Consider the following 10,917-nt stretch of genomic DNA (forward strand, 5'->3'; position numbering starts at 1 on the left):
GAATTATCCTGGAATCGCGGAAGGGTTTGGGTGGGAATGGACCTTATGGGTCATCCAGTCCCACCCCCTGCCATGGGCAGGGACACCGTCCACTGTCCCAGGTTGCTCCAAGCCCCATGCAACCTTTCCTGGAATATTTCCAAGGATGGGGCAGCCACAGCTTCTCTGGGCAACCTGTGCCAGGGCCTCAGCCAGTTGCATGGAAGAAGTCCTGCCTAATACCCAATCTTTCCCATTTTTCTGCAGGAAGTGGGCCATAACAAGGGAATTGGCTCCAGCAAGGCCAAAGATCCATGTGGGCTCTGCGGTAGGGACAACTCCCAAAGCTGAGCAGGGAAGGGGACCTTCACCCACACTCCCAAAAAGCTGGGAAGGAAAAACACCTGCCTGCAGCGGGCTGCAGCTTCTGGACCTCTGGGGTTTCTGGCACACTCAGGTATATGAGGGGATAATGCCAGAATCATTGAAACCTTGAGAATAATGCACTTAATACCACCCCTCGAGACTGTTCTGGGCAGGTATGTACCAGTGAATTCAGTGAATTGTCCCAGCCAGAGACTTTTTGGCTGATCTAAAAGTAGCTTTTAAACCCCAGACCCAAGGCTTGCAGTATTTTCCTGTAGCAGAGTGAGACATGATGGATGATCCTGTTCAGTGATGCAGCTGCCCACGAGGGCCAGGTCAGCTGGGACAGCCCTTGCTGTTGTTTTTTCCTCTCTCAGTGAAGGATGAATCACTTGGCTTTCCCATGTTGCATTGACTGAGGCTGTGAAGTGCAATCCAGAGCATCACCGTGCTGCTGGTGCTCGGGGCTGTGGTGTTCGGCATGCAGACAACATTCCAGCCTGTCTGCTGGGGTTGGATGTGTACTTCCTCAGTTACTCGGACTAGAAAAAGGCCAAGAGGGTGGTGGGAAGGGCTTTCTCCCAGGCCTGGACACCCTCAAGGCAGGGATGATTTTTTGAATGGTTTTTGTCTTTCATTTCCCAGCCCAGGGCTAAGTTGGTGTTGCCTGAATGGGATGTGGAATGAGGAGGTCTCTGTTGGGAGAGTGGGAGAAAGGGACACACCTGGCTGGTGTGTCCTGGGTGGGCAGAGAAATCTGATATTGCCAGTATGTGTTTGTGGGTATTTAGTCAATGCAGTGGTGCCAACATATCTCAGATGCCAGTGGTTCAGGGCAGAGGGGAGCAGGGACTGACGGACACTGGCACTGGATGTTCGGACACGGCTGGAAGTGAGCAGCTGGACCTCGCCCCAGGCTATTCTGGGTGTGGATTTGGGTTCTATCTGGCCACAGAAGCGTGTGGCAGCTGGAGACTGGGCAGGTTTGGGGGCTGTGCTGCCCCAGCCTCTTTAGTTCTTGTCCCTGTTTGTTCCCTTTCAGTGGAAAAACATCCTTGCTTGGCTGGCTGTTCCCTGCAAACAGGAACTCTGAGGGTCCTTGGCATTGCTGTGACCCACTGGCATTGTCACCTACCCTTGGCACAGTCAGCGGAGATGCCTTTGCCATCTCCCTGCCTGAAGGATGGGATCTGCCCGGAGGCAGGAGCGCGCAGCAAGGATGTAGCTGCTCTTTCCCAGGAGGTGAGAGCTGGGGGGAGCCGGAGCTGGAGGCAGGGTTTCCTAGGCAGGGGGAGCAGGGAGAATTTCAGCTCCCAGCAGCTCTCGGTGAGTGCTGGATGGACTCTGGGCTGAGCAGGGTGGAAGATGTGGGTCATGCTCGTGTTCCCAGGAACTCTTTCCCTCTCTGCTGGGATGAACTGCCTAGGGAATGCCGTTTCTGACAGCCCGGTCCTAGCCGTGGCTGCTGGAAAAGGGCAGAGGTAAAGAGGCGACTGCCAGAGTTCCTTGGGGATGATGGGGTTGTGGTGTCTGGCTGTGCCCAGAGGGGCGGAAATTTAGAGAGATGACGCTGGCCAGAACATTCATGCAAGAACCTAAGGAAGATGGAAGTGGGATGTCCGTGGATAATCCAGCCATGAGAGGGCAGTGAGACACAGCTCATGGTGAAAGCCATGCATTCAGAAATGACTTCAAAATTCCCCTGACCTTGCTCCACCGTGGAACACATAAATACAAAGGTTTGCTCCTGCTCATGCTGGGAGGAGAAATTAATCCAGACCCAAGATGCTTTTAGAGCACAGGTGGGAAAGATTCTAAAGATAAACAGCACTGCTCTGTGTGTGCCTTGTGATTGCAGTCATAATAGATACATAATATAGTGCACATGTAGCCTATGTAATATGCATTAAATATATCACATATTTATAATAAATATAATACATAATAAAGTTATAATAGATGTTATTTATAAAAGATTATCAATTCAAGTTATCCTACCACAGCTGATGCTTGCATTTAACATACAATAATATTGCATATATAATAATTCCCTGCTAATTACTGAAGGAAAACATCACTCTGGAGTTGAGTAACCACTGCAACAGGGACCCAGAGAGGTTGAGGGATCTCCATCCTTGCATATATTCCAAACTGAAAGACCCTGGGAGCACAGGGCCCTGCAGAGGTCCTGGCCCAAGTATGTGACTGATCTTTGACCACTGGGAGTACTGCAACCACCCATTAAACTCTAATTAGTCCTAAACTGCACGTGCCAAGCAGGTTGCAGAAGTCTTCTGCCATCCGTGTCTCTCTGATGCATCTCAGGTAGTTTGTGATGTGAGTTGTGAACAAAAGGAGGGAGGATGGAGACAAATAAAGATCGAGGATCTGGTGTTAAATCCGCCCTGCTTGTTCCATGCCTGGGCATTCCCCATTAATCATAAATACAAATTCGTGCCCCTCTACTCTGTAAGCAAATTATCAGAGTGGTTAAATGCAGCTGAGGTGACAATATTTAGAATTTCCCAGGTCTTATCCTCCCGGCCATACCCAGGTATGTCTCCAGACAGACTTTGTAAGGCTGAATCCAAGATGAGCCCCTGCATGGGCTGGACTTCCCAAGCAATGAGGTCAAGGTAGGATAATGGGGCAAACTGTGCTCTGCTACAGGGAAATGTCATGTTCATAAATGCAACTGCAACATATTTAATAAACAAAATTAAACTTCATTTGCTTCACAGTAGCTAATGTGCCGTTAATTCAAACCCCACAGAAGAACTCACTGGACACAGTTAATAGTCAGCAGAGCAGATAGGCCAGGCTTTGAAAGCATTTAATATTCACTGAAGTGCTGCTTGTATCCAATTATAACTCACTACTTGCCATCTTAATAATTTAAATCTGTCCACTCTTTAGAGAGGAAAAAAATGCACTAATCAAAGACATGAATGCACCTTTTGCTTTTGACAGCATTAAATTAAAACTAAATGGTAGATCTTGAATGAGTTACTCTGAAAGAATAAAAGCATTAATGAGGTAATTTCATTATAGAGGCTCATCCAAGCCTATGTGAAAACAAGGGAAGTAAATGGAGAGGAAAGCCGCCGAGGAAATTAGGGTTCCTTCCACACTAATTAATGTTTGGGGGCATTTAGTACAGGCACCAAATTAACTGCTCCAAAGAACTCCATTGACGAAAAAAAGACATTGTTGCCCTGCCGTGTAATTAGAAGACAGTACAAGCAGAACACTTAATGAGTATAAAGCCAGCCTTTAACTTATTCTGCCCAGCTTCTGAAAACATGCCTTTGTGGAGGCCTAAGTTTAAGGAAGCACTGGGCGTACAATATAGGATTGTTTAGGTCCTTCTGGTCGCTGAGCTGTAAACAGGTAGTCCTGAATGAGAGACTCTGAGACTCCTGGGAGGCCCGGCTTCCCAGAAAAAAAAAAAAAAAAAAAAAAAAAAAAAAGGTCTTAAATGCACCCAGAAAGAAGCAAAAAAAGGTGAATAGGCCCAGCAGAGCCAGCACAGTGAATGCTCACCGCTGTCTTAAGTGATTACATGATGTTGTGCCACCCCCTCTCATTGAGTTATCTTTACACTGCTTTTGTCTCCTCTAATTGAAGCTGATGAGGTGCTAATTGGTTGCTTTTTTAAAAAAGCACTACTTAAGCACTGGCAAACAGAGTAAGACAGCGTGAGTGGAGTTAATGAGGGCTTAGCAAAAAAAAAAAAAAAAAAAAAAAAAAAAAAAAAAAAGCAGCAAGCGCCACTGAAACCAACCAACCTCAAAACCTAAACCAACTCCTGTTGTTCGAAACTAAACCCAGAAGGGAAATGACTGTATGAGGGAAATGGCTGTGAGGGTTTGAGTTATGAGAGAGAAAGGGGCAATTCCAGCACTAAATGAATGCCCCCACACTTTGGCCAGCATCCCTGGTATTCTCTTCTTTTTATTTAAAGTGCTGCCATCAGAATACTAAACCTGTTGTCACTACAGCTGGAGCCAGAGGTCCTGGCTTTGCCATACCCAAATGTATTTCTTAAAAAAGTGTTTGCATAACATTAAATACTCTACATTTTCCATGTATTCTGTAGGTGCATTGAGACTGGCTCCTGGTTTTCAAGACCAATTATGAAGTTCCCAGCTACTGGGAGTATTCTGAGTGCTAAAGTAGAGTACAGAAAGGCCTTGCTGTATTGCTGATGTTGCCTGGCAAGACACAGAAATAATTCTGTGAGCTTTTTGAAGGTGGCACTGCAAATCCCTGTGTTAAACACAATCCTCTGCTGTTTCAGAATTTGTTTATATCCAATCTAGGCATACATGTGGGCACAGGATGCTTTTTCAGGCTGTTTGTCCAAGTAAGCAATACTTCTAGGGCTCCAGGAAGAGGCTGCCCAATGATGAAGGGTTCAGAGTCTCCGGCACAGGATAAGGACTAACAGTCAACTCTCAAAATTCTTCAAAATCCAGCGGCTAAGTAGTTTTTTTATTGGACTAAAAGAGGAAAGTGGAGATGAAACCTCTCCAGTCAGCTCAAGAAGTCAATGAACTTTTCAGTAAGACAATTTTGATTGTCTATTTATGTAAGCGAGCAATAAAGTGTCAGGGCTCCTCCTTTCCTCACTTCTTTTTTTTTTTTTTTTGCCTGTGTATAGAAAACCCAATCAGTTTACAAACAGCCAGTTTCTTGGGTTTGTGTTTATGCTTGGTAATTTGTAGCTCTATTCACATTCCAAATGGATTCTTTTCACTTTAATGCATGGTCACTTGCTTTTCCTTTGGTTGTCATGAAAACGAGGGATTTCTTGCTGGCTGCTAGAAAGAAATTTCCTAGAGAACAAAGTTAAAACCAGTTCCTCCAAACGTGTTCCCAGAGCCATCCAGCTATAAAGCAGCCAAGAAAGATGCAAAACTGGAAATATCCTGCTTTTTCCTGCAGAGGCAGAGAGTAGCTCAGTGGCTGCAAAGCTCCTGGAGTGTCACGTGCCAAATCACCTTTGTAATTAGCATTGCACTTGCTAGAGCAGAGCATCTTTTGGTTTGTTTCTGGTGGGACCTGAATGCATTTTCAGACCATCTCATCCGTGGCTCCTACCATCAGGGGCCAATAAATCTCATTTTTTACCTCAGAGGGAATTTGGCAGCTATCCCCGCAGGAGAGGTGGCAGATGGCAGCATATCCATCAATTGCAAGCAGCAGAGGAGAGGCTGGGAAGTGAAACTCCCCTGCTTTTCCCTGTCTTCCTTCCTGCTGCTTTGTCTCATAGTCTGAAATTGGCTTTTCCTCAATTTTGGTCACTCTGGAAATGTTAGTTCAGTAAGAATTCGCTTGGGGTAATGTTTAATAGGTTTACAAACTTCATTTGAAGGCAAAAAGCACGAGGGGTGACAGCAAAGGACTTAGTGTGAGTGTGTCTGTGGGTGTGTCTATTTTCCCCTGAGTTCCACAGGTTTCCTCGTGGTATTTCTGAGAGCTCTTCTCAATAAAACTCAGTTGAAGGGGACTTTTCTCTGACTGGTTATTCCTTTGGGTACCAAACCCACTGAGAACTCCTTCCTGCTCACATACAGAAATAGAGAAAAGTGGCAGTTATGTGCTTGCACTGAAAATTATTTGTATGGTTCTCTGTTCATCAAGAGATGCATTAGGAATCATGCCCTATATTGCCCTCCCCACGGAGGCTGGGACTTGTATGGCTTTAGAGAAACAATAAGATCATGGAAACAGGGAAGGCCTATGGTTAGTAGAGAGAGGAATGTGCTGGAGAAAGCAACAGCAAAGGAAGGGAGGGGAGATAAAACAAGGGAGAGAACAGAAGAGTAGCAGAGGCGAGGCTCAGAGTCTGGGGGAGACATCTGACAAGTGACACGGACTTGTCACACAGCCGGAAGAGAGGCAGCAGTGAGAAATTGGGGTGGTTCAAGCTGTGCTGAGAATCACATGAGCAGCTCACCCAGAGCCTGCACTCCAGAAGCCAAAGTTCAAAGGCAGGGATGCTTCCATGGTTTTTATGGTTCACTTCTAGGTCATTCGATTGAAGAGATTCTAAATTTGACAACTTGTAATGTTCAAAGAGGTTTAGATGCTTTTAAATCTGTTCAGCTCATCCCTATTTGAGATAAACATGAATGGCTCAATTGTTTATTTTAATAAAATTCAAATTAAAAAAGAGCCATCCAGCACCACAGAAGGACATGTTTGTTAGGAGGGGGTCTCTGCCTGAAGAGGAAAGTGAGGATGGTGCAGCTTCATTCCATCTCATGATGGCCCAACTCTGGTCACTATCAAAGCAGTAATTGCCACCATGAGGCTTCTACAGGCCAAATTTGGATTATGGCATTTGATTTTCCCAAGCATGTTAAGCCCTTTGCAGTTCCTTTAGTGGATTTAGCCACCCAATTGATGCATTCTTTTGAAATCTAGCCTCTTATATTAAGTGGCTATGGAAGGCATGATGGCCTTTATTAATTGATGCCCACTCATTATTTGTAAGATTTAGCCTCGATCCAGGAATAATAATTATCAAATTGTGTCTCAAAAAAAAAAAAAAAAAACCCAACAAAAAACCTGTGATGGCATCCTCAAAAATCTTGTGTAGAGAGGCTATGGCCTTGTTGGCCCTCTCTCCAGGTATTTGGTACTTGGAAGAAAAGCAAAATATCCCCTAGTATTTTGCATAAATTCTCCTTGCCACTGTTCAAACGTGTAACTTATTTAAGGCCATTACTTTTTTTTTCTTCTGGCTACCTGTGGGCGAAGAAGGGAAATTCCCTCGTGGGTTTTTGTTAACTTGGTTTGTGGGTTTTTTTTTTTTTTTTTTGGTTGATGGCTTTTTTTGTGCTTGGTTTGTTTTTGAATATTGTGAGGGGCTCAGGTTTTGCCAGCTCACCTGCACCACAGTCTTATCCTTTACTGAAAGTCCTACAGTTCATATTTGAGAGAACTGTGCATTTCAATTCCCCCTGGGCAGACAGCTGGCCTAATGTAAAACCACCTGCTTTTATGCCAAGGCTACACAGAAAAAACCCCAGAGATTAGCTGGCCTCTAAAATTGCCTTGATTTATACATCCACATATTTCCAAAAAGCATGGCACCAAGTTAGAGGTGCCTGCATTCCTGCCACAAGAATGCCCCAGCTGTTACAGAATATCCTGTGATTGTCTCAAAAGGCAGAGAATGCCTGTTTGTTTCAAAGAAAGCTTTGAAAAATGCCTGTGCAATTTTTTTCTCTCACAGAGCAATGGTCCAAGTGAACTGAGAAAGCAGCAGATATTTAATGGGTCATTCCCACTTTCTGTACTTTCTAATATTCTTCAAGCACAATAATCTCATTCCCAACTGTTCCTTACGTCATACAGAACAAAACAATGCAAGATTCCATTTTGAAAATATTACTGTGTTTTACTAAATCCATCTATTTTGCTATAGATGAGCTGCTTGGCTGTTTTATCCATGTCCATGGCATTTGTGTGTTTGCCCTGTCAAATCTCCCATGGGATTAATTCCCAGAGCCTAAAGCCCCAGGAGTGGGTTACGTCCTGAGCTCTTGGAAGAGCTGTCTTGCTTTTCAGTGTGCTAAATCCCCCAGGGTGATCTTACAGGTAGCAACCTCTGGGCAGGACTAACCTCGGGAGGAAAAGAGCACCCAGCACAGGGTGAGTGTGTCAGCAACGACAGCTGACGCAAACAGCGACACCTTCACACTTGGAAGCCACGAAATCCATCAGTACTGACTGAAGTACTTTGGGCTTGTCAAGCGTCATTGTTTTGGACTTCTCCTGACCTCACTTAGCAGAACGGTGCCACCGCCTGTAAGCTTTGTCTGCAATATTTGCGGTGGTAAGTAGCTCTGTAGGCATTTGTTTTCTCTCATCAAATCATTAAATGGTAATGCAATTGTTAGTTTGCCTTGCCCAGTTCGAATACATTTTGCAGCCAGTAACCATTCCCAGTTCATTAAGTGCCTGACCTCAGCATTAACACCCCCTCTGCTCGGGTTGCCTTGGAAACAAAGCTTCCTGTGCGTAATCCAAGCTTATCTAGCTCTTTATCCTACATGTGACCCTTAATTACTTGCTAAATTAGAATGGTTTTCTGAAAATCACAAGAGGAGGTTAATATGTTCTTCCAGAGCTGGTCAAGCTAAGATGACACTAAATTCACAGGGAATTCAAATTCCATGATCCCTGAAGGCGTCTCTTTCAGGAGGAAGATGAACTTTCCCAATGGGAGGCAGTGCGCCATGATAATGCTCCTGTCACTCACTTTCCTTGCCCTGCTTGTCCAGACCCAGCTTAATCCAGTGTGAACAACGGAGTAAGTAACTATCAGGTTGATTAATTATGGTGCAAGGTTCAGTAACCACTTGTCTTCTGTAATTAACATTGTAATTGAAATTCAATAATACACTTCATACACAGATTGCTGGCCTAGGAGGAGGAACAAGGGAGAATCCTCAAGGTTGTGACAGGGAGATGAAGCATAGAAAAACAGGGCTCAAAATATTAATTGTCTCCTTAAAATTGTAGTACATTTTAAGAAATTCTTCAGTGAAAAAAAAAAAATTAAAGGCTGGATTGATGATCTTAGAGGTCTTTTCCAACCTTAATAATTCTATTATTCTAAAAAGAAAAGTTGTTACTTCCAGATGTCTTGGAGTAGAGATGAAATGGGGTTGGACTGTTGAAATATGGCTTACAGTTTCTGAAAACCCACCTTCCCTTCACTGATTTAATAAACAGACATCAATGAGAAAAGGTAATGCTCTCTAAGATGCGCAGTGCTTTTCCTATCCATTTTTTCCAGTGGCAGCTCAAGGACAGTGAGTCTTTGGCTTCTGTGAGTGGCTTTATAAAGCTGTGCTAAGGCTCAAATGCTAAGGCATGGTCTCAGGAAAAACCAAAACTAAAATCCTCTGTGACTTCCACACAGCATTTAATTAACTGCACATAAATTCAAGCACAGCCAGTGCAAAAATCCCAGTCTGTTTCAGCATTCCCATCTATTGTGACACAGAAAATAATTCTGCCTGTGTGCAAAAGTGTGCTTTCAGGGATATTTATAAAAATCATGGACCGATCACTGAGATGGGAAGAGATCAGACAGGTCCTCTGGATACAGATACGGCCACTTGCATTTCTGCTCAAAATCCTCAAGTTCAACACAAGATACCTCGGAAGTTTATTAGCACAAGCAGTGGTTCTCCCCCACACTTTTTAGAAGAGTTCACTCACTGGAGCCTCATTTGTTTTCCTTTTCTCTCTTCTGCCCTTTCCAGTGTGGGCTTGTTAATGTGTCCAAAAGCTGAGAGCTCTGGAGGTTGAAGGAGAGATTTATAGTTACTGTGTGTTCAAGGGGTTTTGACTTCCCTGACAAGACCTATGGAAAATATCATGGCAGTTTTATAAGAATAATGACAGAAATGATACCAACTATTTCCAGGCAGGATTTAAGAAAATGAAGGTATTTCACTTGTTATGATGGTACAGAATTATGATTATACAGATAATCATCCTGCCAGTGCTCTCAGTCCCTGCCAATCCAAGTGGGTTTCAGGCCAGTGAGCCATTCTCTGTTCTCTTTGCTCAGCCTTCCTTCCCCTATTACTGGGTTTGAATTCAAATGTAATTTTCAGGACAGAATTCAAGAAAGTTCTTACAAAGAGGAAACATTTTTTGTTTCCTCTAGTGAGCTCATGTAGCAAAACAGCTTGAAGAGACTTAACTGGAAGAGTCTCGACTGCTAATATCTATAATTTTGGGAGTCTGTGGATGTTTTTCTGCATGTCACAGTGGATTGGAGGGCAGCTTTCCATGCCTGGGAAGAAGACTTTTAAAGGAATTTCCATTTTCAAAGGAGGTTTTACAAATCCTCCATGCACAATTGCTAATACAGCTTCTATGGCAGTGCCTCTAAGTGGCAAAATTTCAGCCTGCTTTCACCCACGTGGGTAAGAGGGAATTGTTTCAAGGCTTGTGCTTTAGGGTTCTAGTCTCCTTCAGCGTGGTTCTGGTATTTTATTGGCATAAATTCTGAGGTTAATGCCATATGTAGGAAACAGACAGGAGAGGGCCTCATGCTGCTCTGTTTGGATCTCTGATACACACATAATTTTATCCTCCAGAAGTAATTTCAGAATTTTACCTCAAAAATTACTTTCTAGATCTTTTAAGGACAGAAAAATGGCTGAGTTTTCTGTGTCTAGAAAGCTGTCAAGAAGAGACTCCCAATTCCCTTGACATCTCCCACATATATGCTCTAAAAAAGCAAAACAGATTCATAAATCGGGATGTTTTAGAATGTTGTTGGATGGAAGACACTATTAAAAAAAAGAAATCAAGCACTTCTTTCTCTATAGAAACAAATGTTAACTGATCAAGAATACTCAATATATTTATATATAGAAATTCTTCTAAAATTTATCTCAGAAATATTTTGCTTGCCAAGTCCCATCTGGTCCTGATATATTTGCTTACTTCTTTGTGTGGCTGAAAAAGAAGTGAGAATGTGAGGTTTTACTTTTCATCCATGCTGAAGGAAATGTGTACCATTTAAAAAAAAGA

This window comes from Coloeus monedula (assembly GCF_965178545.1).
Source record: "Coloeus monedula genome assembly, chromosome: W".
NCBI classification, from domain to species: domain Eukaryota; kingdom Metazoa; phylum Chordata; class Aves; order Passeriformes; family Corvidae; genus Coloeus; species Coloeus monedula.